This window comes from Varanus komodoensis, unplaced genomic scaffold, assembly GCF_004798865.1.
Source record: "Varanus komodoensis strain SLA01 unplaced genomic scaffold, ASM479886v1 scaffold44_3, whole genome shotgun sequence".
Classification (NCBI taxonomy): Eukaryota; Metazoa; Chordata; class Lepidosauria; order Squamata; family Varanidae; genus Varanus; species Varanus komodoensis.
In genome coordinates this window covers 2,615,601-2,642,718 of record NW_025336010.1, presented here as the reverse complement: position 1 = coordinate 2,642,718, position 27,118 = coordinate 2,615,601, and positions in this window count along the sequence as shown.

The window sequence follows — 27,118 nt, the reverse complement described above, 5'->3', positions numbered from 1 at the left end:
AGAAGGGCCTTTGGGTCACGCATGCTGGCATTGCTCCACATGCGGCCGGACTGGGCGAGATGGAGCCTGTCAGTAGCCCAGGGGAAACACTGCCCCCAAAAGCCATTTGGAAAATGTGAGCATGCCATGTTCAGGAGAAACGATTATCGTGCCAAAATTGCCAGGATTGCTCACCAGATCAAAACTGCTGCATATTCTTAGCTTGCGCCATAGCCCCAGCCTCTGACCCTTGGAGATGTGCAAAGCAGTGTGGGCATCCCATCCTGTCCCGGCCCGGCCCGGCCCAGCCCAGCCACTGCGATGCCCATCTGCAAACCCACCAGAGAACCATCAGTGATGCCTCGGCTCCACTGCCAGGATGTGCTTCCCTCGCTCAGCATGCGCTGCTTTGCTTGCAGAGAAGTGCTGCATTGTGGAGGGGATGCCGAGCCACTCCGCCGCAGGAAGGATCCCAGAAACCTTCCACCAGATGGCACAGCTCAGGACCAAGCTCTGTGCCAAGACTGAGCTACGCGAGACAAGTCCAGGGGCCAGGCAGCCAAAGCCTAAGAATGACCTGGGAGCCGGAACAGCCAGGCAGCCCAGGCAGGCCCCGGGAGGTGTTCTGGGATTCAGCTCTTTGCCTCCAAGGACAATGGGGGCGTCATGGGGTTGGGTAGAGCAGCCCCTCTCCAGGTGCCGCTGGGCCTGACCCCCATGCCGCTGCCTGCACACCTGTGCCAGAGAGTCCTGAGCAACAATGCGTGGGGAGACCTTTCTCCACACAGAGGGGATTCCAAACAGGGCAAGGTCTCCCCTTTCAGGGAGAGGGCCCAACACGCACATGCTGAAATGGGCACAAATCCCCACCACACACGGGTTGACCAAGGGGCAGCGGAGGGCTGAGCGCCTCGTCAGCACTGCTGTGGACAGCGATGCAGCCCTGGACTGCCCTGTGTGCTACAAGAACCGCAGCCCGACCCATACGAGGCGTATTTTGGTGCTCCTTCCAGCCCAGGAGCGCCAAAGTGGCTGCTCCAGAGACTGCCGGTCCCTCGTAGCCAGGCCAGTGCTCGCCGCATGGGGCAGCCACAGCCACAGCCAGCGCACTAGCCGCTCCTGGCGCTGGAGGAAGGTCAGTGGCCCAGCACTCCACACTGGCTCCTGCTTGGGAAGACGCCTCGCCTCGCCTCGCCCCGCCCCGCCCCCTCTCCCAGTGGGGCTTCCTTCCAAGCCATTTGCACTCGGACGCATGTGCCAGCGCCAGCGCCTTGAAAGCTCCCGGTGCAGCGTGATGAGGAGAGGCTGGGGGAGCTGGGTCTTTTCAGGCATGAGAGGAGGAGACTCCGAGGGGACCTGTAAGGCACATACAGGTACATGAGGGGGTGCCATGCAGGGGTGGGTCATGACGTTTTTCCCCCCGCAGTGGAGGGCAAGACACATTCCAATGGGGCAAAGCTCAGGGAACCCCAATTTAGGGGGGATGCCAGGAAGTACGTCCTGACGGTTAGGACCCCTAGGGTATGGGATGGGCTTCCATGGGACGAGGTTGAGGCCCCATCGGTGCGGGTGTTCAAGGACAGGCTGGACATGCACATGGTGGGCGTGTCGTGAGCGGGGCCGGCTGGAGCCGGGGGTCAGACTAGATGGCCTGGGAGGCCCCTTCTGACTCGCTCTGTTTCTATGCTTCCATTTCCCTTTGGTGATGTTTACTTCCCCTGCCCCTCTGTGCTGCCGAAGCACAAGTACAGGCCTGTGTGCGCGCAGTCAGGAGTCCCCTGGACCCTTCTGGATGGGGAGGTCTACCAAAAGGTCCCCTGCCTGCGTGAGGCGCACCCCAACAGGCGCTCCCCCCACCCCGGCAAGCCCCACGAGGAGCCAGTGCCCAGCAGCAAACTGTGCCGTTCTGCAGGGCTCGGGTGCAAATTTGCCACTCTCCGCCGCCATCGTCAACCCAGTCCCCGCTTTCAGTTGCGGACTCCCGGCCAGGGCCATCGTGACAATTCAACCGGAGGCTCACCGGCGAGTGGAACCACACGGCGCCTCTCCCTGTGAAGAGGCGCTTTGCATGCCGCGAATGCCATTCAAGAAGCTGCAGAGAAGCGGCCTGAGTCCTTTCTCCTCTCAAAGTCAAATGTTCAGCCAGAGCTTTGGCACTAAACATCTTAAAAGAAGATGTAATGGGCACACGCTGCCCCCCTTGCAAAAACCAGGCCCCCATCTTCAGAATGAACCAGACCACTATCCTGGAAATTACACCAAAGAGGATTTAATTTGCTTTTTGATCTGCTGCCTGAAAGGCTCACTCGATCAGAGGAAGTCTGCTCATAATTTATTCACCAGCAAGCACATTTGGAAGTCTGTCTGAAGTCCTCGCAGGGAGATGGCACTGCTGGGTGGAAGAAGTACTTTTATTTAAAGTGCGGGGACCTGAAAGTGATCCGGACTCCCGTTTCCAAAGCACCGGAGAGCTGTGCAAACTGCTTTTAAAGAACACATTTTGAAAGAAGTTCTCCCGCTGCCCTCGCCACGTCGTGTGCTTGCCCCAGACTCCAGAAACGCTGAGGCAGGACACCGAGGGCCCTGCAGTCCACGGCGCCACTCTGTGGGACCCACCACGGACGAACCGCGACGTGAAGGCCGCGCAGGCGTGTGAAGGACCTGCGGCTCCCCTCCACCACCTGCTCACGCTTCTGGCTGCTGGGTGTTCAGTCCTGGCACCATGAGCTCCCAGACCGCCAGGGGGGACCCAGGGGCCCCCAAGCACGGTCCAGCACAGCCCCACATCCCGTGGCCATGGGGGCTGTGCCCAGCTGTCCAGCCCTTCCCTGAAGGGTGCTTCCAGGGGCTTGTCAACAACAGTAGTGCATAATAATGGCAATTATAATGATGACAATATTAATAGCAATTGATACAATAACATTAATTAATAATACTTAATCCAGTAATACTATTATTATTATTATTATTGGATCCCACCTTTTCCTCTTGGGAGGACCTCGAGTGGCTTGCACAGCTCCATCTTATCCTCAGAAGAGCAACTGTGAGGCAGGTTTGGCTGGGAGTGACAGGTCGAGGGTCACCCAGGGAGTTTCGATTCCAGCCATGAATAGCAGTCTTTTCATTCATGGTGTTTAGATCCCACCTGTCCCTCGAGGAGCGCAAGGTGGCATCCAGGTTTTGCCCCCTCCTGGTTTACCTGTACAATCACCCAGTGAGGAAGGTTAGGCTGAGGGGATGTGACCAGTCCAGGAGCATGTGCTCTGGTTTACAGACAGGTGGGAACCTCACCGGAGGCTCCCCTGTCTTCACTTTCCCCTGCACCTGATTGCGGGTTGCTTGATAAAGATCCGCTCAGGAAAAGTGAAGATGCGAGGGACAAGCGCATTGGGGTTGCGCTGAGCAAGCACCGAAGGCCAGCGTGCTGTGCAGAGGGACAGTGTGGTGGCCTCCCTCAGCAGACGGGGACCGAACCGGCCTGCCCCCTGCAGCCCCCTGCCCCACGGTGGCCGGCTCCTGCAGACACAATGGGGAGGGCGAGCTCCTGAGGGCGAGCCGGGGCAGAGGAGGCGGCCGGTGCTTCCCCACCAGGAATGCCCCAGAGGGAGACCATCTGGGCACACGGCCTCATTCTGGCATTCTTCCAGAGACACAGTGCGGCCCGAAAGTAGCAAGAAGCTGGGATGCCCAGGAGGTTTTGCCCCCTCGCCCCCAGGAGCCCCTCCCCTCATTCTTGTGCCTCCAAGGGGTTGTGTGATTACCCCAGAGGGTGCGAGTCCGTCCTGCCTAGTCCCGGTCTCCTTGATTTTATTTATATCCCGCTTTTCCTTCATTTTGCAAGAAGCCCAAAGAAGCCTCTGCGGTCGCCCTCCTCCCGTTTCACCCTCCCGTTGGCCCTGAGGGGAAGGTTAGGCTGAGAGCCCAAAGACCGGCCCACAGTCACCCGCGAGTTGTGTGGCTAAGTGGGGCCAGTGCCAGGTCGCCCTGTGCCACGCGGGCTCCCTCTTGGGGCTGGAAGAGGACTCTCTGTCTGCAGACTGACTCAGCCTTAAGTGGAAGCAGCCCTTGCTCTCGGTGGGGTCACACGACCCACGGGCTCCGCAGGCCCGGCACTGATCGGAGGAGCCCAAGTGCTGCAGGGAATGGCCAGGATTGCTCCTTGGGGATCTTTCACCACCTGAACACAACCAGCTTTGCCAACGCGTGCCGAATGGGGGCCGGCACCCTCACCGAAACCTCTGCTAACGAAGGAAGTCACGTGAGCTCTGCACTGGGCACTGTTGCTTGCCGCAGGAATCATGGATAAAACGCAAGGGAACTAAGCTTGATCTAGCCGAATCCAATGGGAAGCCATTAAGGAGCAGGTCCTATCCCAGGGCATTCCCATACCAAGAAGAAATAGTTTCCAGCCACAATCCAGAGAATGTTTGGCAGAAAAACAATTCTGCAACGCCCAGCATTCCCCAGCGGTAGTACGTTTTTCTGCCTAAGCTCACATAGGACTGTGACCCCAGTCATTCTGCACTCATCAGTTCTGGTTTCTCTCCAGTCATAAATTTGATCTGCTCTAAATTTTGAGATTTTTTTAAAATTTTAGCACTTGCATTAAAATCCACAAGCATTTTGATGTACTGTTGCCTTTATCTGTACACCTTTATGCAGTGCTGCCTTGCGCACTTATTTGCTGCTAGCAATTCGCCTAATATAATGTATTTTGAACATTTTAAAAATGGAGAACTCTGACGCAAATTATGGAGAACGGTTCAAGTTATTATGGCTCAGGATAACAGTTCTTGTTCATGTATCAGCTAAGAAGTTTGAAATTAAGTATGTTCCCACTAAAATGCAAATTGAATAAATCTGCAGATGACACAAAACTGGGCAGGATAGCTAATACCCTGGAAGACAGAAGCAAAATTCAAAGTGATCTTGATAGGCTGGAGTGCTGGGCTGAAAACAACAAGATTAAATTTAATGGAGACAAATGCCGGGTTCTGCACCCAGGAAAAGGGAACCGAAGTCACAGGTACAAGCTGGGGACACTCGGCTCCACAATACCGCGGGCAAGCCGGACCTGGAAGTTGCTGTCGATTGCAAGCTGAATGTGAGCCAACAGGCTGATGTGGCTGCAAAAACACACCTGCTATCCTGGGCTTCACTAGTAGAAGTAAAGCTCTGATCAGGCCCCAGCTTGAGTATCATGCCCAGTTCTGGGCACCACGCGTCAAAAAGACGCAGACAGACAGAAAGAAATCAGAAGAGTGATCAGAGGACTGGAGACAAAGCCCTGTGAGGAGAGATGGAAAGATCTGGGCATGTTTAGCTCAGTGAAGAGACTGAGGGGAGATGTGAAAGCCCTCTGCCAGCGCCTGGAAAATCTGTCGCGAAGAGGAGGAGCGGGAGCGCTCCTTGGTCATGTGCGAATGCAGAAAACTGAGCTGAAGGTACGGGAAGCTCAGTTCTTCCTGTCGGAGTAGTGCAGCAAAGGGACCAGTGACCCTGGGGGCATGCAAGCCCTCTGCCAGAGGGGCCTTAACTCGGAGCCCTGCGTCAAGCAGGGGTCGGACTCGGCTGCCTTACCGGCTCCTTCCAACTCTACGCTTCCATGGTTCTATCCATATCTTAATAATCGAGAGCCAAAAGTGGAGAACCTGAAGAAACTTGGACAAGACTTCAGGATTAAAATAACTTTCACACCGCCATCAGCGGTGGAGCAGGGTGGATTCCAAAGGCAAAATACCCTTTACCAAGCCATTTCATTCAACTGTAAGCCATGGGTCTTCAAAAAAATGCTCCCTCTCCATGGCTGCATGCTGTCGAGAGAAATAACCCACCTCCACAGAAAGGCAGTGCCTGAACTCTGTTTGCCCTCCAACTCTCTTGGCAACCCCTTTGCCAGCACCCCAACACTGTGGCTTCCCCAAAAGCAGCCTTTGCAGCTGACAGACGGAGCCCGGGAGTTGTCCCGGCTGGCGCTCAGCCTTGCAGAAGCAAAGCAAGCCGACAACAGGACATTTAAGGTTCCTACCGAGCACTTAATATAGTTTATATTTACAGCGTAATGGCTTTTCAGCCTCGCTAACTTCCATTTCAACAAAGAGACTTCTACTGTATTGCCTTCAGCTTAAGTGCTAACTACAGCTTCATGTGAATAAATATTTTAGAACCAGGGAACTTTAAGCTCCTCGGGAAGCATGCTGGTTGCGCAGCACCTGCCAAAAGGAGAAAAGCTGTGGATCCTGCCATCGTCTCCCTCTTCTCCGAGCAATGGAGGCCACCGCAAGGACATGGCGGTGCGTGATGCTCTTCGGGGCCACCAGAATGGTTTGGGCGTAGGTGGGGCAGGCCGGGGGTGCCCAGCCGGGAGCGTCATCTTGGAGGCAAAATCCACCTTAGAGCTCCAGGAGTGTTCCGGCCTAATTAGAGAGGGAAGGAATGGGGTGGGGGGAAATTCATTTGGTTTGCATTTTAATGTAGACTTAGCTAATTATGCATTTTCAGGCCAAGATGTGAATGAAGACGTCATTAGATCTTTGCAACTGGCACATCTCCAAATTGCGTGTTCTCAGAGCAAAGAAGAATGCATACAAAATGCATCAGTGAAAAGAAAACTGACATCTGAATTATAGCTGGGATGACTTGGAAAATGTGCATATGAGGCACAGTTATGCGCCAAATTACACATGTAGGAAGAAATGCACACAAAGATATGAACTAACTTCCACTGGAACTTAAAAATCACGACCTCAATATTCAGAACAGCTCAATACTGGAAAAGGAGCAGCTGTGAGGAATGCGAGAGTCAGAGGCGCCACAGCCGGGTCCCACCTGTCTGCTTCTAGCCCGTGGCTCCAAGCAGCCCTTCAGGGTGGACCGTGCTGACTGCACGGGGAAAGGGACTCGTGTTGATGCATCCGGGGGAATCACAAACTATCTAATATCGGTTCCTATTCGGCTTTTTATATCAGAACCATGCAACCAGGGACCTTTCTAATTCCAGAAGACAGACATCGCTACAGCTATTTCAGGACCATCCAGCCCACTGCTGCTGGCAATCGAGCACCCTCCCCTTCTCCCACCTCCTGCCCACGAGTAGACCTTTCCGGTACCCACCACGAGTGCCTGCTCCACCAGGCTGAGGGGGCCCAGGCACCCTGGCCAAGAGGTGGGCCCCACCCATCCCGGCCAGTGGCTTGAGAGGTCTCCTCTCGTTGCTGGCCAGGATGGCCTCTCAGTGGCACTAGGGCAGGGCAGGACACCCGAGAGCAGCCCCAGGGAATCACAGGCCCACAAGGCATCCTCAAGCCCCCTCTGTGGCCTCATATCCGTTTCCTCCCTCGTTTAATGGCTAACTATATTAATTATGTATATTAAAGTGAATGAATATATTGTGAACACTTTAATTTACCATATGAAAATGCAATTCATCGTGCAGCCCCCGGGCTCCATGTTGAAGTCCTCATGGTATGAAAAGTTGGGCCACCCTGATAGAAATATTGACGGATTTAGGAATTTCATTTTTAACTATTAGGGTTATATCCTCTCTATGGCTAACTAGATGCCCGCAGGAGTTCACCACCAAATAAATAAAATAGTGCAAGAGCTAAACCACCATGCAAAGTATGATTAGAAATGAATATTAATCGAAACTGCGATATCCATTAACCTGTTATTTTCAATACACAGAAGGAAAAACCTTCCAGTCACGCATCATCTTTGCATAAACTTTGCTTCGGTATGTTTTTGTGTACTGTGATATACCAGCTGTACTTCAATATCCTGAAAATTGAAATACCAAAGGCAGACTCACGGAACTCTCCAGTGAGAAAGAGAAAGAGGCGAAGGCGGTGAAACTGCTGCTGAAAAGCCAGACTGAGAACATTGGCTGCGCCGCACGAGGCCCCAGCTTCTGAGCCGAGTCCCTCGGCTGGGGGCACCGTGCCAGCTCCACCCGCTGTGAGTGGCAGTGGGCGTCTGTCCCTGCCCTGGTTTCTAGTTCGACTCTGGACAAGAACTGCCGTGAACGGCCCTGTGGATGGCATGCAACAAGGAGCGGAGAGGAAGGGTGGCCAGGTGTGCTCTCCGGACCTCCTCACCCTTGGCGCGTCCTCCTGGATTGTCTCACTGTGATGGGGCTTGGAAGCAGGCATTCTTTCCTGGGGGGACACGCCCTAAAGGTGGGCAAGTGACCTGAAAATCGTGGGGATGCCTCAGGAGTCTGTCTTGTCCTCCGTGCTTTTCATCGTGACGCCACTAGAAGAAGTCACCCAAAGGTCTGTGCTGAAGCATCCTCATTATCTTTATGACACAGAGTTCAGCCTCTCTAATTATCGGTTGGCAGGGAAGCAGTTGCACTGGGCAGCTCAATGAAGATGTTGACCTCGTCAGCTATGAAAAAGGAAAACTCCCTACCAGGTATAATTAGGAAACAAACTGAAGGCACACTCCGCATTAGGCCTATTTAGGAAGCGGATTGGAAATAAAACTGCTGAGATTGCACTCCCCCTGTGCAAACCTTTGGTGTGCCCACACATAGAGGATGGTGTGGAGAGGTGCAGAGGAGGGCAGCTAACACGACTCCCCTCCCGTAATGCCTTTTCCTCCATCTCCCACCGTGCTGGGACCCCACCGGGTTACCCCGTGGAGCTGATTGGTGGGAGATAAAAGGAGGTGTTTCTTCACACAGCGTATAGTCAAGCTATGGAATTTACTGCCATAGGGATTAATGATGGCCACCAATTTGGGTGACTTTAAAGGGTATTGGACTAATTCACGAAGGAGAAGGGAACTGAGGGCTGCTAGCCTTGTTGTCTGTGTACCGCCTCCATGACAGAGGGGCCAGGCCTGCCTGCACCAGGTGCTGAGGGCCTTGGGTGGTTGGGACTCTTGATTCTGCAGGACGGATCCTGTGCGCAGCAGGTTTGCCACGTGTGAACAGAGCGCTGGATGGGATGGACCATGGGCCAGTTCCAGCTGGGCCATTCTAATGTTCATAACCTGATGGATTTCTAGGAGATGCATCGAGAGCCAGCCAGCTGAAGATTAATCCAGGTAAGATGGAAACAACAGCAAGCTGGAAATCCACTAGTCTGGATGGATGCCAAGCTCACCCTCCATCAGGCAGCCTGGGTAGGCGCTGGCCATAGAGGCGCAAATGGAACCCACTCCCAGGGACTGAGGCTGGCTTGGCATCCGTGCCCCCTCTCAAAAAGCTGGCCGAGCCACGGCAGTGAATGTGCTGCTTGCATCCAGGACAGATTGCTGGAATGCGCTGTCCATGGGCTGCCCTTCAGTTTAGTCCAAAATAATGCAGCTATGCGAACATTTGAACAATGTGCATGAGACATTGCACTCCGTGGAAAAACGCATTTTTAAAAATGGACAAAAGTGAGATCCGGGGCAGATGAAAGAAAGCACTTCACGTGACGTTTATTTCACATGGGACTTGGTGGTGGCTACCAACTTAGGTGGGTTTAATAGAGGATTAGACTGGTTCTGGGAGAAGGCCATCGGCAGACACAACCCGCAGGGGCTCCGTCCAGTGTACCAGAAGGTTGCTGGAAACACAAGCGGGAGTCCAGCCCGACAGGGCTCTTCCCTTCTCCTTTCCTAAATCACTCTCTGTGTGCTTTGCCTTGAGGTGCAGCCAGTTAACTTGGTGTTACTGCGAGCTTCTTGCTCACATTGCGTTCTCCAGGTTGAAACGACAGGCTGTCTTCGGATGCAACCTATGAGCACGATGCAGACGCCTCTATGTGTCTTGTAAATACATAAAAATTGGCATGAAGCATCAGGCAGTGCCTTGCATGCAGCTGGTTTGAACTGCTGGTAACATGAAATAGGCCTGTGATTATTTGCTTCCCGGTACCGTTAACGCAAATTGCCTGCTTGGTTTCAAGCCTGGCAAAGACAATAAATCAATCCAGAATTCACTCGGGCAGCAAGGAGTCTTTATTGGCATCTAGCAGTGGAGCAGCAGGACCTGCACTGTGATCTCTGGAGTAAGAATAAGGCACTGAAGGGACGCCCAGTCGGTGGAGGACAGGCTCGCCCTGCCCTGCCTGCCCGGGGGGAGACGCTGCTGCCACCTGGCGTGTGGGCAGGGGAGGGATCCCTCACAGGAGCCACCACAACACACGCTTCCCAGTGGATTCTCGAGCTGTCACACCTCGCACAGGGCCAGAGGAGGGGGATATTTGCATTGTTGGTCTGCTATTGTAAAGAAACAAGGACATCTTCTTTTGTGCTCACAAAGGCAGGATGAGTAAATCAGCATGAAAGGAAAACACACATCCACCAGAAAGTGGGTTAGGTCTGCTTGTGATTTTCAGATTAGCTTCTGAAAAACAAACGTAGGAAGAACGCGGCTCTGTAGATGGCATTGCCCCTTTCCTTGAATGAGGAAATTGACAAAGTGCAGTTGTAGGGAGAGTGGGGCGGGAAGGCTCCACTTGGCTCGACTCCCCACAAGACAAAACCATGTCGTCTTCTCAAATGAATGCCCCCTGTGTCACGCACCGCATTATCCTGCAAAAGGAAGTCACGTATGAACTGAATTTCTGCCGGCTTTGATTTCCTTACAATGCACAGCAAACTGTGAGTCCTATTCATTAAGAGAAAAGTTTGGCATTCATTAGAGTGTGCATTAAAAAGTTCTCATTCTCTTCCAAGCCTCAGAAATTAGACCTCAGAGGATAATAAGAAAAAGATTTTTTATTGAATATCCTAACAGCTACATGTGGTGTGTTTTATCATCATGATTATTTTTCACATCTGAAAAAGCAAGGCCATCATTTTAAAGAATAAAAAAGGGCTGCTGCTTTCTCCCCAGCACAAGCAAGGAAGACTTGTTGGGCACCACTGTCGGCACAAATTGTCACCAGAAAGAGCAAGACATGGATCTCGGGAGAGCCATAAGGAACGGTTGAAGGCACGAATATCACCGCCCCTCCCCTCTTTTCTGCCAAAGAAGGAGAAAAAACGGTCTCAGAGAGAAAAGCCAACAAAAGCTTATCTTGAGCAAAGCTGAGCAAATCCTGGCCTTAACCCCCAGTTCTAGGCTGCTACTTTTGTTTCCCGGATTTGTTCTGCCCCTCTTTGATTTGGACAATTTTTAAAAACTCATTCCCAGAATACCACAATTGTAATTTGCCAGCGCCTCCTCGGCCTCCTGGCCTTTTTCTTCCCCCAGCCCTGCAAATTGGTCCAAGGTTGCCCAGCGAGAGACTAGACACAGAGAGAGACTTTGCTGAGTGTTCAGCGTGCATGAGCCAAAGGAACAAATGAGCAGAGCATCTTCTGCTGTGCGAGACCCTCACCTTTCTGGCCCCAAGGACAGCAGGCGGGAAGGACTTCTGACGTCCAGGGCCGAGGGGGACTAGCAGCGGGGAGTCAACAGGGTGGCAGCCGGTGACGAGCGGAGTCCCCCAGGGCTCGCTTCTGGGCCTGATTCTGCTCAGCCTCTTTATCAATGACTTGGAGGAGGGTCTGCTGACCAAATACACAGACGATGCCAAAGCGGGGCAGTGGCCAACTGGGGAGCAGGTACTCCAGGTCCCAAACGATCTGGACAGCCTGTGGAAGTGGGCGGGAGACAACAGGGTGGCGTTCCATGCGGAGAAGTGCAAAGTCCTGCACTTGGGATGCAAGAACAGGTGTCATAAGTGCAGGTTAGGGGACAAGTGGCCGGAGAGCAGCACTTGTGAAAGGGACCTCGGGGTGCTGGCCAACAGCAGGCTGAACATCAGCCAGCAGTGCGATGTGGTGGTCAAGAGGGCAAATGCCACCCTTGGGTATATAGCCAGAGGCATGGCTTCCAGATCAAGAGAGGTGCTGGTGCCACCCTATACGACTCTGGTATGCCCACAACTGGAGTGCCGTGTCCAATTCTGGGCGCCATATTACAAGGGGGATATAGCAATGTTGGAATCTGTTCATTGCAGGGTCACAGGGATGGTGGCTGGATTGTGGGGGATGCCATTTGAGACAAGTTTGAGGGAATTGGGACTTGTCAGTCTAGGGAAGAGGATACTCTGAGGGGATCTGATAGCAAAATACAGGAATGTGAAGGGGTGTCACAAGGTAGAGGGAAGGACACAATCCAGTTGGGCAAAGCTCAAGGAACCGTGTTTCAGGTTGATGCCAGGAAGTACTTTCTGATGGTTAGGACCCCAGGGATATGGAAAGGGCTTCCAAGGGAGGCAGTGGGGGCCCATCGGAGAGGGTGCTCAAGGGGAGATGGGGCAGCCACGTGCTGGGGGTGATGTGAGCGGAGCTGGCTGGAGCCGGGGGTGAGATAGGATGGGCTGGGGGCCCTCTGACTGGCGTTTCTCATGATGCCTGCTGCCTCATGCACTGGGGCCGCTCCACCAATAAGGCTGGCGAGCCAAATGGCCTGATCCAGAGAGGAACTGCTCATCTGCCCTCGTCGGACTTGACAACCACCCCAACCTGCAGACCTTAGCGCAGGGCCCCCTTCCCCCTGGGCTAGTCCCGCAGCCTCGGAGCTTGCCAGGAGGTCAGTGGGCCACTCGAGTTCCCATGGAGCTTCATGCCCTCTTCCTGCCCTCCTGCAGAGCTCACTCCCCCATCCCGCTTCCAGAAAACCTGTTTACGCCTACACAGCAGGCGGCTGCCCTGGCAGATCTGCTCTCGCCACGCAGCGGAGCCAGGCCCTGCTGTTGGTGGGGCCCAGGAGCTCCTCCTCCCACCCGCACACAGGAGAGCGAAGGCTCTGATGGGGGCCAGAGCTCCAGACCAGCGGAGGAGTTTAATAGTACTCCCGCACCAATGCAGAGCGCCCACCCGAGTTCCCGAGGAGCTGTGGCTGAGGCCGCAGCAGGTGGTGGGACAGAACCACTCTGGCAGGGGGCGGGCTCGGCAGGCTCCCGAGAGCATTTGGGATGCTCGGCCGCTTCCAAAGCACACCGCCCCCCAGGGACAGGCCCCGAAGCATTCAGAAGCAAATTGCAGGGTGATGTTAGTCCGAGCGAGAGGTCAAGTTTCTACAGTCAGCGTCTTGCCCATGTTGTGAACACTCCACAGCCGTTTGGAATAAAGTCTCACAACATCCTCCTCCATCAGGGCTTTTCTGCCTCTCCGAGCTGAGCTGCAGCCCTCATGGGAGCCGGAAGGGACGCGAACGGCCCCCAGCAAGGGCGCCTCATTCCCTGCTTCGGCTGCCTGCTCAGGCCCACGAGCTGTGGCCCAGCCCCACACCCATCGCAAGGGAACGGGCCGGCTGACACAGCCGGCCGGGAGCCGTGGCCTGCGACACTGGAGCCCAGCCCTGGGGCACCGTGTAGAGTGGGAGCGGAGTGCTGAGCGCCTGCGCCTCCACGGACTGCCACCCCCTTCCCCCTGCAGGCTCACTCCTGGAGGGAGGCAGGGAGCGCCTTCGCTGGTCACGCTGCTGCCACGGCCCTGCCACAGAGCCGGGAAGGAGCTGCCCAGCAAGGAGGTCCCCAGACCTGTGGGCCAGAGGAAGAGCAGCGCTCCCCCGCTCCCCACCCCCATTCTCTGGGCAGGGAGAGGGAGCTTCCGGGCAATCCCCACAGCCGCGCCTCCTGGTTTCTTCTCTTCTGAAGCGAGGAAGGCTGCAAAATTGCCCCAGTCCAGCTCCTGTGCCTGACCACACAATCCACAAAAGGAACCTGTGGAGCTGTGAGACCCAGAGCGGCCCTTCAGGAAGACAGGACTGCAGAAAAACAACATAAGGCAAAAAACAGCAGCTCTCCAAACAGTTCGGGTGATGAATCACAAGAAATGCAGGGAGAGGTGAACATAAAGATTTTCCCAGTGCCAATCTGATTGCCCGGCCCTGAGTGGCTGCATCTGGCGTTCGCGGCGCATCACCCAGGCCAGCGATTAAGGGAAGGAGCTTCGGCACAGCTTTCCGATGGGGCATTCAGTGGGTAATTGGGCCTTTTCTGAGCCACTGTCTGGGGCACGGGGGGGGGGGGGGGGGGGCAAGGCAGCTTCATGAATAACTGGGTGACAGGGCCCCAGGAGACCTGCTTCAAGAAGGCAATTGAGCTAAAGGCAACTGACTGTGAGACAAGCCCATCATCAGCCGCAAAACAGCGAGCTGGAGACGGGCGACGCATGATGCGCCTGGCTTCCGCGCAGTTGGAGGGCTTGGCTTCCGAGCCCCGATTGAGACAAGCCCAGTCCTGGGCCCACTCCCGAAACAGTCTGATGAAAAGGAATTATTTCCCCCCTCATCTGCTGGGCATCTGGAAATTAATCACACTTCAAGTTGGTTCCCCTCCTCCTCGCTTCCCGTGACTCCTTCCGGCCTTGCCAATTTGTGAGCGGAAAACTTCAGTACTTGTCATCGTGTTCGCCCACATCAGCCTTTAACTGACACAAACCGGCGTGAGACCAGAGGGGAGGGAAGGCGGATCAGGCAAGGCGCATTCCAGCAGCTGTCCAAGGTGTCACATTTTCAGAGAAGGCTGAGCAAGAAACGTTGGGGGCCGGTTGCAAAGCCGCCATGACTCACACACGCGGCCGCCGGAGTGTGGATGCGTCAACGGAGCACCACAACCCTGCTGAAACGGAGAGGGCGGGGAGCCAGAAAACAGCCCCCTCCCCATGGATGGGGATGATGAGCTCTGTGAAGGCTGGCGCAGCCTTCAGTTGTGGCACCGAAGGCAGGGTGGCCAGGACAGTCCTTCAGTGACAATGGGCATCTATCTGAATCTTAGAATCGTGGAGCTGGGAGCGCCAAAGGCCATCGGGTCCAGCCCCCCGCTCAGTGTGGTACTGCAAGCTAAGCCATCCAGGTGTCTCCTGAGGGCCTCCACTGGGGAAGAGCCCACGCATTCCCCAGGTGCTTGGTTCCACAGCCGCACGGCCCCAGCAGTCAGGCACGTCTTCCTGAGGTCCAGGTGGGATCTGTCCTCCTGTAACGGGAGCCTGCTATTCCATGTCCTGCACAGATGACCCTGCTCTGGGGTGGTTGAGAAGAGACCCTGGCCTTCCTCTGTGGCAGCCTTCCAGGCTCTTGCAGAGGGCTTTCACATCTCCCCCCAGCCTGCTCTTCTCGAGGCTAAGCAGGCCCAGCTCTTTCCGTCTCTCCTCCCAGGGCTTTGTCTCCAGTCCTGGATCATCCTCGTTGCCTCCTCTGGGCCCTTCCCTGCTTGTCTGCATCTCTCTTAAACTGTGGAGCCCAGAAATGGTCACAGCACTCCGGATGGGGCCTAACCAGTGCTGAGTATAGAGGAATTAGTGTGCATACTTACTTTATGGGATTTGGAAGTGATACTTCTATCCATGCAGCCTTAAAGAGTATTTGTCCTTTTGCAAACCACATCACACCATCGACTCACATCCAGCGTGTGCTCTCCACCAATTACAAGATCCTCCTCGCTTGCAGCGCCGCGGCTCCAACTGCTCCCCATCTTGAGGCAATCTGGCCGTTGGTTTCTTTTTCCTGGGTGCTGAACTTGGCATTTGTCCAGATTGAATTTCATCCTGCTCTTTTCAGCCCAGCACTCCCACCTATCAAGAGCCCCTTGAATCTTTTTTTCTGTCTTCCAGGGTGTTCACTATCCCACCTAGTATTGTGTCCGTCTGTGTATCTGAGGATCGCTCCCTGCACTTCCTCAGCCAAATAATTAATTAAAAGGGTGATAAAAGTGCTGGAGACCATTGAGCCCAGGACTGAGCCCTGCGGAGCCGCACTCGTCACCTCTCCTCAGTCAGAGAAGGTCCCACGGACGGGCCCTCTCTGAGCCCGATTGTGCAGCCGGCCGAGGAGCCGCCTGAGCGTTCCAGCCAGCCACCTTTACTCGGTGTGCTGATCAGAACATCCCGGGGCACCCGCTGAAGCCAAGATCGATCATGTCCACAGCACCCCCAGTCTCCTCCCCAAGGGAGGTCACCCAATCAAAACCTCACGCACTCTCCAGCCCCATTGAAAGACAATGATCTGCCAGAACGGGGAGCAGAGCAGAGGTGGGAGTGGACCGGTGGTGATTAGAAGCCCCTGGGCCCGGGCTGAGCAGGCGCACGGGTCCCCTGGTCACCGGCCTCCCACACTATGGCGAGCGGGATGGCATTTCTAGCTGAATTATGGCAGTTATGCTGGGACTGGCATGCAGATGCGCAGATTATCATGCTCACATTTGGGGGACCCGCCCTCTCCGAAGGATGCGCAGGGGCTACTGCAGCCGCAGGTCACACACAGGCGGTTCTCACCTCAGTCCCTGCCCCCCTCCCCACAAAAGGACTCTCTGGCAGCTCCTCTGCCTCAGAGGTCCATGCGGTTGTGGGAGAGGATGCAGCAAAGATCAGGTCAAACCTCCCTGAGATCCTGAAGACCACATTTTTTTTCTTAGAAAGGGAGAGCCAGGCCTGGACCAAAACATGTTTTGCTCCTCTAAAGCAGCCTTCCCCAGTCTACCCCCTTTCAATGTGTTGAACTATAGTCCCCATCATCCACCGCCAGGATGGAATTTCTTCGGGGTGATGGGAGCACAGTCCATCTCATCCAGGGGTCACCAGGTTGGCCATGATGGGCAGAGGCAGCCCCTGGCCCAGCATTCCCCAGACCACTGTCTGAAATAAGACCCCCGTGGATGGATGGGGACAGGGATGGGGACCCACGCCCCGGGGTGTGGCTCACGACCTGGGAGCACCCGGGCTTGAAGGCCCTGCCCAGCGCCCTGCCGAGCAGCGGCCACGGGGATGGTCGCCTCTCCGTGCGCGGTGCATGCCATGCTCCGTCTCTCTGTTTGCCTTAATGAGGCGATTGCCTGCTGCCACAACGGCCCAGCTCGGGGCTCCCGGCCCAGCTCACACTATTCTCCACACTGACCCCACGGGCATCTGGAAGGGCCACGGGGTGGGAGCAGGCCGTTCCGCAGGATCCCTTGTCTCCGGACTGCTCCTCCCTGCCGAGGCACCCCTTTTCCTCCCCCAGGGCCACCCTGGGTACCTTGGGAAGCAGCTGGCACGGTCCTTTCCATGGTGGACATGACGGTGAGGGGGAGACGCCAGAGACTGGCACCCTCCTTCCGAGTTCACAGCAGTGTCTTCAGCCATGGTGGGAGACCTGCCCCCCCCCCCCCCCCCCCCCCCCAGACACAGGCGAGTGCTAGGAGAAGGCGAAGCTTTTCCTGCCGTTTGTGTAGGAAACGTGGCACCTGCTAAAATGCCTGCGCATCATGTGCAGTGAAGGGGGGGGTGGCCATAACCATTTTATGGGGCTGGTGTTCTGCCTCAGTGGTGCCATTTTCCTGGGCTGTTGTCCAGACAGCATAACCTTTTGCAGTTCCCCTGTGTTTTCTACCATCTTCTCTCGCCACAGAAAATCTGTGGCAGTGCAGAAGGCAGAGCAGAACCCTCCATCTGGCAAGGCAAGGAGGAGCAAACGCCGGCGGCACCATCCATGATCTGCACGGCATTTTTGCCAAGGTCCCCACCTTACAGATGAGGCGTCTGGAGGCACACGGTAAGTGATCAGCAAAAGGGCGGCCACCGAAGCCACGGCGTGGAGCTCTTCAGCAGAAGCAACCGCCACAGCATAGCCGTGCCTCTGGCCAAGCATTTCATTTGTCTAACTTGCAGCTCAGTTTTTCTCCCCAGAGGGCTGGTTTTGCCCCCAGGTTTGCTAAACTGTGCATTCCATGCACTCAGGCATATGCATCCACAATGTGTGAAACATGCACACCCACACAAGGACATATCTTGAGAAAGAGTGGACATACTTCTGGAAAGAGCCGAAATTTCCCAAGAACTAAGAAGCAAGGTGTCTCTGAGCATGCAGAAAGTGTTTTCATGCGCCCTTGAACAGCTGCAGCCCTTCCCCTCCTCATGCCCCTGTGCAAACTGGACATCGCGCCACTTCTGGCTTTGCACTTAACATGCAAGGTGGCGGCAAAGAGCATCAAAGAGCATCAGCCGCATGGGTGCGTGGAATTATCGGGACCACAGCAGGCAGGGGCCTTGTCCTCCCCATGCTCTGTCCTCCCCTGATGCTTGAATTCGCAAGAGAAATGCGGGGGGGGGGGGGATTTCTATTGCCTATGTGGCCACTGCCCTGGAACCTTCAGCACGCCACCCCACCCTTTCCAGGCCTCCGCCCCATCTCCTCCGCATTTTGGCCTCACCAAGGGAGGACACGGGGTTGTGACGGCTTCTGGCACGACCATAAGTGAGGAACACAGAGCACGCAGGCGCACATCCGGTGTCGAGAAACGTCTCCACCTTTCACAGCCCATTGCCGCAGCATCACGCTGAGCTAACGTGGGTGAGGGGTTAACACCTGGGGCTCCTTTCCAGTTCAGCCTCACAGATGCCGCTCTGCTCCCCCCGCCACCCCCAGCCCCTCTGGAGCGAGTCGGGCCGAGATGCAGAGTCTGGTTTAAAAAGCGGCAATTGGCACCCTATGGGAGGGGCTGCCACCAAATCCGTGCCTACGGCATTGCAGTGGCTGGAAGTTTCCCCACTGGTGCTCTTCCGCAGGTGTGCCCGTCCTCTGAGGACCCCATGGCGGCAGATAACGTGTCAGCTGCACCTTTCCACCCACCGCTTACCTGGGTGAAGCAGGGGTCTTTCCCACTTCTCAAAGAACGTGTCAGGGCCCTCAGCTTCACCCAGAAGTGCCAGGGTGGAAGGCGTGACTCACACGCTCCTGCAAAGGAGGGAGCGGGGCCACCTGGACTGGCGCGGCCGGAGTGGCCGGAGGGGAATCTGGACAGGCAGACCTGCACTTGCGCTCACGCTCTCAAGACGGCCAGTTAAAACACCACAGTGTGTGGCACCCTTTGTACAACTGATGCTACATAAGCTTTAAGTCAATTTTCATCGTTTGCACAATTCATTGCCATGAAGTAAATTCCAGTTCATGAGATGTTATAGTGGAATAACTGTATTAATACTGAAGGAAGCACAAAACTCTTCATGGTTTGACATCAAAATGACAGGTTTGAAGGCTTTGACTGTTTCGTAGCTGAAGTTTAGAAAGCAAGATCCTAATTCACAGGGAAGTCATGCTTGGCAAGATGCCAGGTCGGAGCTTCTCCCGAGCCGCTCAGGCTCAGCAAGACTAGTTTCCAAGGAAGTGCAAAGGGGTAACAGCAACCAGAAGGGCTGCGTGGGTCTGGGGCGCACCTGCTTCATGAAGGAGGTCCCCATGCCGTCACCAGCTTGTCCACATCCAACATGTCTTGGGTTGCCCAGGTGCCAAGCACAGGTGAGCCAGGGCAGCTGACACTCCTCCCTTGGCGAGGGAATGATCCTTGGCCTGGTCGCGCCACTCCGAGGTGCGCTGACTCTCCTGCGCGTCTTTGCTTTGGCCTGGAAGGCTCAGGAAACGTGGAAATGAATTTTAACGGCTACGAATCCTGTTTCCCCGCACTTCCGTGGAAGGCAAAAGTGGTCTGAAGTTTGGCAGAAGCAAAAGAAGGACTTCAAATATGGGAAAAGAGAGCCACCTGAAACAGCACCTCTTCAAAAAGTGAAGGCAGCTGAGCACCTCCCAAACGCAAGGGGAACTTGCGTGTCCCATGACTTCCACCAGCCCTGTGTCTTCTCATACAGCTCTCTGCTGAGACAGACTAAAATACACATAAAATGCATACTCTGAGAGAAGATGCTTTCAGAAACGTGCATTTAATAAATGCATTTTCAAATGTGGATTTTCATGCAGGTTTTGCATGATACTGATATGGAGACAGACCAGGATGGACCTTGGAAGGAACACAGGTGAAAATGGTGTGGACTGGAAGGGGACAGATGTGTCCACGCCGCACACGAAGCGGGAGAGCCGGCAGCTCCGGTATTTGCCTGGGGCCTGAAATAATGGGCCATGCCTGGCTGTGGCCGCCACCTCTCTGTTCTCGGTTGTCACCCAGCAAACAGGCACTGGCATATTTCAGCCCTAATTGCTAATTAATTAAGGTGATTGCTACTGTGGCTTGTGATGGGCTTATAATAGGTTTTATCTACAGTTAAGAGGGAGTGGCTAGAGATTACAGAGGCCTTAATTGGCCTCCAATAAGAACAGCCAGACCCTGCACTGCCCTTCTTAAACCTCCTGGGAAGTACATATTTCAAAGCGGTCAAAGTAACCAGCCGCACATCCAAACCAATGAAGTGTGTTGCCTGGGTAGAAGAAGCCCAGACACCTCCCACTTGTGCCAGTTAACTTGGGACGCAGGCCATGAAGAAGCCCCATCAAACTGAAAGCCACCAAGGAGCAAGGCCGTGGCGAGGGCAACAGCATTCCCAGTGCAGGCTCCTGGACCAGGAGGACCTCAGAATCCTGCCTGAATCCTGGCGGTCAGAGGGGCCGTTTCTGCATGGCAGTGCTGCCCAATGGCTTCTCCTGTCCATTCAACTGCAGGTTTGTCCTTCTTGCTCTCTCATTTGCATGTTCAGTGTCTTACCTGGAGCTTAGGATGTGCAACTCAGCAAAATAGGGGCCCTTCAAAATTCTCTAAATTCCTCTTTAAAGCTTGTGACTTGCATTCATATTGGAGTGCAAGTTTCTTTTTTTTGGGGGGGGGGGGGGTACGTGAACATCCATAGGGTATTTTCCAAATATATGCATCCATTGTGCACATTTCTGAAATGTACACATTGTTTTCACACACATTTCTGAAATGTTTGCATTTTTCAAGGACATTTGTGTCCGTGTAAAATTGTACCACCAGCTAATGTATGTACAGACTTTCAAGTGCAGATTGCCTTTGGTTCTGCATTCTGCTTCAGGAAATACTAATCAAAAATTCTGGTCAAAAATGGGTGGAAATAAATGTCTCCCAGCCCTGGGTGGAGTTCTCCTATTCATGGGAGCAGGCGGGAGGGGGAAGCCGCAGCACTGGGAAAGGCGGTGGCAGGCAATGCTAGGGCTGCCTTGCCACCTCCGGGGCACCCAGACAATCCTGCAAAAGGTTCAGCATAACCACAGGGCAGAAGGGCGTGGGAACATGCGTAGCAAGGCACCTTCCATTTATCTTAATTGGGCTCAGCTTTTCCCAGTTGGGTAGTGTTCCAAAGTTAATTACTGGAAGTGGTGGACATGCGCTTGCATTTTCTGCTTCAGGGCCAAAATGTCCTCGTCAGCCCTGTGTGTAACTCATTTCAGTGTAAATTATATCCAGTTTACCTAATTCGGTGGCAATGGCCATCAGTTTGATTTATTAGTTTAACATACCAGAAAGCAAGGGATGACTAATGAAGCCTTCCTTACACGTAGAACAGGCTCATTCTCCCCGTTCTTTTGGGAAGGGTCGGTGCAGCATCGGCACATGCTTCTAACTTCGCATTTGCTCATGGCAACAGCAAGGTATTTGCCAAGGACTCGCATCGCCCTATCACAGCGCCACTAAAGAAATAGGTGGCTAAAGTCTGTTATTACTTTCCTCAAAGTTAGCCATGTTAGTTTGTTGCAACCACCACAACAAAGAGTCATGTGGCATCTTAAAGTTTTCTGAACTACAGCCAACTTCACACGGTGCAGGAACTGAGTTCCAGCCATGCACACGTTCGTGCCGGGAGCAGAGCAAGGAGTGGAAACAGTGAGGGCATAAGGAACCGAAATGCAAGCAGTGCAGGCCGTGGCTGCATTCACACACTACAACAAGCAACCCTGGGTGGCTGCCACCAGTTGTGGTTTCCACCATGATCTACCTGACAGACCGTCAAGTGGTTTCTACTTCCTCATGGTTTCCATCCTCCCCGCTCAATTCTCCCGCTGTTGTCATGTATCCCATCAGCCACCATGCTTGAAATTCAATCCCAGTGTGCATCATTCCCTGCCTATGTCACCTGCCTTTTCCTCATTGGTCCACACATAGAGGCTGGATGGCTGGAATGGCTCTGGCAGTCGCCACTCTTTCCAAAGGGCTCTATGATATTTGCATACCAGGACTGTGGAAACCATGATAATGGGTTCAGACAATATGACAGGGCATTGCAGTACACAGAAACCAGAGTACAAACTGTTGTTCCTTAGCATGGTTTCTAAAGGCCAGACTTACCATGGTTAAATACGATGGCTGGGTTCAGACAACACAACAGACAAACAATGGTTTAACAATCCCCGTCATGGCTTGTTGCATTGTCCAAACCCAGACAGAGATGATTTCTTTCTTATCAGTGACCATTCATGAACTAGTAGTTAATGTGTTGATTAACACATTGAGGGCGAGGGCGAGGGTAAGGCTAGGGCTAATAGCAGCAGCAGCAGCAGCAGCAGCAGCAGCAGCAGCAGCAGCAGCCTCTTCGCTCCTATGCAGGCCACTAAACCACGGGAGGGAGAGTGGCCAGCCATTCCGAGGCTGCCTTTGGAGCTGCGTTGTTCCTTCTTAGGGCCTTTGGAGGAATGCCCGGGCCGAGGAAGGGCTCCCCGCTGGTTCTGAATATTCTCCTTTCCTGCAGCGTGCTTGTGTGCGTTCATTCTTTGGAGGGAAGACCGGCGTCTTCATTCTGCACAGAATGTAGCAGGCCATTGGTGGTGAATGAGGGCATCGTTCCTCGCTCTGGAAGATGAGCAGGTGCGGGAACCCTGGTGCCGCGGATGGCATCACCAGGCCTTGCGGCACTGTTCCCAGAGCAGATGCCACCACAGACCCTTGGTACACGGACTGTTTTTCCGGCCATGCCTCTCTTAGCCTGTGGCGCTGCCCACAAGCACGGGCGGGCCATGAACCAGGGCTGCGGGAGGGACGTGTCGCAGCCCAGGGTGGGCTGTGGATCCCCGAGCAGCCCCTTGAGTGGCCGCGGCCAGAAACCCTGTGTGAAGGTTGGTGCTCTTCCGGGCCTCTCTCACTGTGGATCATGCCTGGAAATCGGCCTCACCTTGTTCTTCGGCCTACCCGCTTCATATGAGCAGGTATGGTAACCTGCAGGACTCTGGCTTTCAGTCCTTAAGCCTGTTTGAGCAGGAAGAGAAAGAGTGCTCTGGTGGTGTGTGGGCCATGGGCTCCGCAGTGTGTTGCACTGGCGCATGAACGCACAGACAGAGGGCAGGTCCCTCGCACAAGGCAGCTGTAGCTGCACAGCCACGTCCAGATGGTAAACCTGGCGAAAATTACATGGCGAATTGAGGCCAGAATGATGGCAGGGAGAAGGTTCCTGAAGCCCTCATCTCAGAATGGCAAAGACTTTGGGAGAAAGGAATGGGGACTGTGCCGTCCCGGGTCAGCCAGGAAGATGGCGGTTTGTCATGGAGCCAGCAGACACCCCTGGCAGTGCCAGCGACCTGAAGCCAGGCGATCCTCCCAAAGCAGAAGTGACTGTGGCTAAGTAGAGCGCTTGCCCCCGTCCCCATAGCTGACTTAGAGCGGTGCTTTCACAGCCCTCTTCCCACAGTGCTGTGGGTCTGGGTCTACACGGGACTCAGGAGAGCCCTTCATGCGCCTGGTGAAGTCCACAAACGCTTATGGCATAACAAAATGGCTGGTCTTCAATGTGCCACAACACTCACAAGCAACCTGGTATGTTTCCTTTATGATCGCTCCCAGCGAAATTCTTAAATGAGGGAATACAGGGCGGTATTCGGACAGATTCTTTCATCATGGGTGAGCATTAGTTGTTTTGCAAAGTAAATTGTACTGTAAACATTAAATTTTATCCTTGTGTATTTGTTGGTATTGCATATCTATGTGTTCTTATTCCTTAGTGTAAGCCCTCCTGATGCAGCTATAGAAAACAAACAAAAATAAATCCTGCACAGAGCAGAGAACGCCCCCCCCCCCAGCATTATAATAGGATCTGGCATCCAAATTTGTTATAATTTTAAATTCAATATAATGATACTTTAGAAGGATTATCTCCAAGTAAGCATGCTGGAGTTTCCAGTCTATATCTACATGCAAATTAAAATTTTAAAAAAAATCCATCACTGGGAAGGATATGTAGACTCATCACAGGCTGGCATTTTGAAGGACATTTCTAAGATGGAAACAGGAGCGATAAACTCAAAGGTTACCTTTTGCATAATCTCCAGGGCATTTTGATAAGTGAGCCAATTGCGCTAGAGCTGCAGTTTCTTTTTCTGTGACAGGTACACGGTTTTCCGTGCGGGGCAGACAGGGAGGTCAGCCTGCAGAAGCATTGCACCTGTTGCTTATGATTAAGCTTTGGGAATTCTGCAACCAGAGATGGAGGTGTCCCATCGCCAGGCAGCTGTGGGATTTCCCTCACTGCCTGCCCATGATCTCCAGGTATGTGCCGCAGATGCCAAGCGGCCAGGATCAAAACCTAGATGGAGCCCTGCAATTCCACCAGAAAGGGCAGCCTCCTGCCTGTCCATGGGCCCCCTTTTTCCCAGGGCTGTGGGCTCGTTTGCCAACAGCAAGCGGTCCGTGGGAATCTGCAGGGAATCCTCCCAGCCTTGCTGTGCTTGCAGCTCAATTCTGTCTCTGGGTGAAAGGACAATTAACAATAATTGCACCTTTGCATTTAACATGCACATATTTTTTTAATTGAAATGATGACCCCCACAAAGGGTTTCTTTCCCTGTCACAGCCCTGACAGGTAACCTCTGCAGGTGCAGATAACAGCTCCAGGGGGTTTTCTTGAGGGCTGTAGTGGGGAAGAAAGGGGTGAAGTGCCCCTCTCCCTACACTTTAAATCTCAAAACCGATCGGCTCCTCGCCTTCTGCCCCATGAGGCTGCCTCTCGACCTTAAAGAAACATCCATTCTGCGCGCAATGGTGCACGTAATGCTCCGCCTTAGTAAGCCCTCGTTCCTCCTTCGCACATAAGAATATGAAAGCCAGAGAACAGCAGATGGGCCTATAAGCCCCGGAGGCCACCCCGCCCCCCGCTCAGTGCAGGACCCCAGGCTAAGGCGCCCCGACAGGTGGCTGTCCACAGGCCTCCCGACGCCCCCCTCCCTGGCTGGGAGAGCCCGCCCCCGCCCCCTCCCGGGCCACTGGTTCCACTGCCGTACTGCTCCAGCAGTCCGGGAGCTTTTCCCACTGCCCAGCTACGTAGCAGGTGACCCTGCTGGGTCGGAACAAGGGCCCAGTCAGTCCGATCTATTCACATGAGGCCCGAAGCCTGTAGGAAACCCGCACGAGAATGAGAATGCAAGCGCAGTCGGTTCGTGTCCCGCTTGAGCAGTTGCCCCCGTGCAAGCCTCGCCCTTTAGGGGGCCAAGTCACGGTGGGCCCCTGCCGGGGGCCGCCTTAAGTGGCCCCGTCCAGCTCGGCTGCAACCCGCTTGCTTGTCCGCCTCTGGCCGTGGCCAGGCACAGGGAGGCGGGAGAGCCGCACCGGAGGCCGCAGCCCGCGTGCTCCTTGGCCCCCGCCTGTCAAGGAAGGAGGAAGGGCGAGGGAGAGCAAGCGCGGACAATGGCCGACCCACCTTGGACAAGGAGGGAGCGCGCCTGCAGGCAATGGCAGAGGAGCAGGTGGGGCCAGGGAGGGAGGGGCCGTGGAGGCAGCTGTCCAAGGGCCCTCGGGGCCTCTGCCACCCTCCCCGGTCCACGGACGGGAGCCGGCCCGCTGCCCAGGGCCTCATGACGTCGCAAGTCCTGGCTCACCCCCGCACGCCCGGGCCGCAATCCTCGGCCCACGTGCCCGGGAGCAAGCCCCACGGGACTCGGGGACGCACTCCTGCGCACGCGTGCCGAGATGGCGCAGCACCGCGTTCCAAGAGCAGACCTTTGGAGGGCGATGTGCACAGCATGGGTTTTAATTTAGAAAGCGCAGCGTCTCAGCGATCAGGCGTGTGAAAAATAGTGGGATCTGGAAGCGACTTCCTTCAAACATCCCAGCAGGGGAAATGACCGAATCAAATGCTGCAGCAGGAGCCGGAACGCAAGCCTGAGACCGTTACTGCAGTACCGCAAGCTGAGCTAACAATACTTGCGTTTCAGCTTCGCACAGGCCCTGCGTCAGCCGAGGGCTTTGTGCTGCGGCCCACTTGGCAGCCCGGGAAAGGCAGCGCTGCAGAGGGTCACTGCCGTGGGTCGGAGAGGGTGCCTGAGCCCAGTCAAAAGCCATGGGCAGGGTCACGTCTCCAGGCAGAAACGGACTCAGCCTCAGCATGCTGCCATGTCAGTGTCTCTGCCCAGTTCTGAATTTAGGTCACGATGTTTTCAGGACTCCATCTGCAAAACCTCCCATTTTCACCCTGCAGCCCCCAAAGCTAAGACCAGGCTGCGGCCTTGAGTGTCAGGAAGTGAAATACTATCCTTTTAGAGGCAGGGAAGTCCATCCAGATTTCCAGATCACCCTAAAACATCGCACAAGCAGAAGGCCTATGGTAGACTTCCTAATCTTTCCCCTCAGATGTCTTGGACTGAAATTCCTATCATCCCCAACCACTGCAGTCAAGGGCACCATCTAGAGGGTGCCGGGTTTGGTGAAACCTGTGTGATGGGATGCTACAGAAGTTCAAAGCATCCAAGAAAATCCTAAACTGATTAGTGAATTTTGCGTTTGGTTAGAGAACGTTTCATCTGGAAGCAAAAGCACCAAAGGGAATTAATTAAGGGAATTAAACATCTCCAGCATGGTGCTGGTCCCTACTTGATTCTTTTGCACGTCATTTGGGATGGGATACGGCACAGCCAGCACTTCACACAAACATTCTGTCTCACAGGAGCTCTGTCTTCTGTGAGTGGAAACATTCCGCCAGCTCCCACAGCTTGTGGGACAACCAAGTCCGGAGACGATCGTCCAGGCTTTGTCATCTCCATCTGTGTCTAGCAGCAAGGCGAAGCAGCTCAGGGGCCAGTTCAGGCCCCTCTCCAACCTCTCCCCAGGAGGCACTCCTTTTCCCGAGCCCCACCCCCACTCCATGCGCACCTTATGGCCTCTCGGTCTCCCAGCACTGGTCCGTTGTCCCACGATCAAAATGAAGCTGCAATGCACCTCCTAAGGCTGAGTGACCGGCAGGGTGACCTTTAAGCTCAACGATGCCAGTTCTGCCTTTCAGTTCCCTTACTTTGCGCCTTTGGGCGTCACCATCCCTGGTGTGGCCCCACGCCCTGGCCCAACAGGACACCAAGACCCCCACAAGAATGGAGGGGACCTACGTGCAGCAGAGGGCGACCCTGTAAATTAAGAGGATCCCGCACGGGCTGCCCCGTCTGCCACAACTGCAGGTTGCCAGTGGCAGGGACACAGCCCTCACCTCCCGCTTCTCTCGGCACCTGTTGTCCTGTGACACA